Source organism: Carlito syrichta, unplaced genomic scaffold, assembly GCF_000164805.1.
Source record: "Carlito syrichta isolate Samal-C Ts95f unplaced genomic scaffold, Tarsius_syrichta-2.0.1 Scaffold4525, whole genome shotgun sequence".
Taxonomy (NCBI): Eukaryota; Metazoa; Chordata; class Mammalia; order Primates; family Tarsiidae; genus Carlito; species Carlito syrichta.
Genome location: NW_006948621.1, coordinates 4,662 through 6,264, shown reverse-complemented (window position 1 = coordinate 6,264; position 1,603 = coordinate 4,662). Strand labels below are relative to the sequence as shown.

At 43.6% G+C, this 1,603-nt stretch overlaps 1 pseudogene; it reads left to right on the top strand.

The window, feature by feature from the left end:
* The first annotated feature begins 387 nt into the window (after window positions 1–387).
* Window positions 388–1,053, top strand: LOC103249174 (annotated as a pseudogene).
* The last annotated feature ends 550 nt before the right edge of the window (window positions 1,054–1,603 follow it).

Here is a 1,603-nt window from a genome sequence, read left to right as displayed (position 1 = left end):
TTTGAGATGGGTGGATTGGGAATTGTGGAAGTGTTTTCTAAATGTATGAAAGTGTGAACTGTTCATCAGCTTCAATCTACTGACTGTTGTTCGCTATCCTAGGTTAGTAGACATGCTGGTTCATTGGGCTGAGATCTAAAGGTAAACATGTACATGACTGTGCTGTAGGGAAGGAAGACAGTGGTGTTAAAAGGGAGGAACCACTAAGGGAGAGAGGAGAGGAGTAGGAGAAAATCCTAGAAAAGATTATCAGGATGTCTAAGTAGGTGAGTGTGGCCTGGTTTAAAAAAATGTGTCAATGTATTGCAACTGAGCGCCTCAGAGCCCGTGGGGACGCTGCGGGGGGACTCGTGCTGAGGCAGTGGTGGTGGCGACGTGGGCTGTGGGATGTCGGGCTGGGTGGACAAGCGTGGCAGAGAGGGCGACAGGCACATATACGTGGGGAACCTTCTGACAGACGTGCGCGAGAAGGACTTGGAGGATCTGTTCTACAAATACGGCTGCAGCCACGAGATCGAGCTCAAGAACAGGCACAGTCTCGTGCCCTTCGCCTTCGTGCGCTTCGAAGACCACCGAGATGCTGAGGATGCAATTTATGGAAGGAATGATTATGATTATGGTCAGTGTCGGCTTCGTGTGAAGTTCCCCAGGACTTATGGAAGTTGGGGTGGGTGGCCCTGAGGTGGGAGGAATGGGACTCCTACAAGAAGATCTGATTTCCAAGTTGTTTCAGGACTTCCTCCATCAGGCAGCTGGCAAAACCTGAAGGATCACATGCGAGAAGCTGGGGCTGTCTGTTATACAGATGTGCAGAAGGATGGAATGGGGATGGTTGCGTATCCCAGAAAAGACATGGAATATGCCCTGCGTAAACTGGATGACAACAAATTCTGCTCTCATGAGAGTGAAACTTCCTACATCCGAGTTTATCCTGAGAGAAGCACCAGCTATGGCTACTCACGGTCCGGGTCTAGGTCAAGGGGCCATGATTCTCCATACCAAGGCAGGGGTTCCCCACACTACTTCTCTCCTTTCAGGCACTTAAACAGGTGATGGGAATTTTTTCTTTATTTTTTAGGTGAACTGAGCTGCTTTGTGCTCAGAATCTACATTCCAGATGATTTAGTGTATTAGGAAACTAAAAAAAAAAATTTTTTTTAAGGAGAAAAAAACTACATAATTTATACTGGGACCATATTAGCAGTGAAATATTTTAAACTGCAGGAATTGTGCTTTTGGTTCAGAAACAAGTTGTATATTTTACACTCGATAATGGGAAAAAAATCAGTGCTGTGTCTTTGTGGGTTGCTCTGCTATGGAGATCAGTAGTTACTGTGACTGAACTGGCCCATTCTATTTAGAAATATATTTTAAATGTTTAGTTAAAAATAAAACATAAAAAAAGTGTCATCTAGAGCATACTTTTGGTACTTATTCACAAGGTTGCTTATAATCTGAAGGCTTCCGTTCACTGCAAACCTGCATGCCCTTACATGACTAAATATGTCTATATTTATTTATTAAAATTTTTAAAGTCCTGAAAAAGAATCTAATGAGAAATGATGAAAGTTGCAGAAACTCATGGAGAAAAAGTGCATTTGGA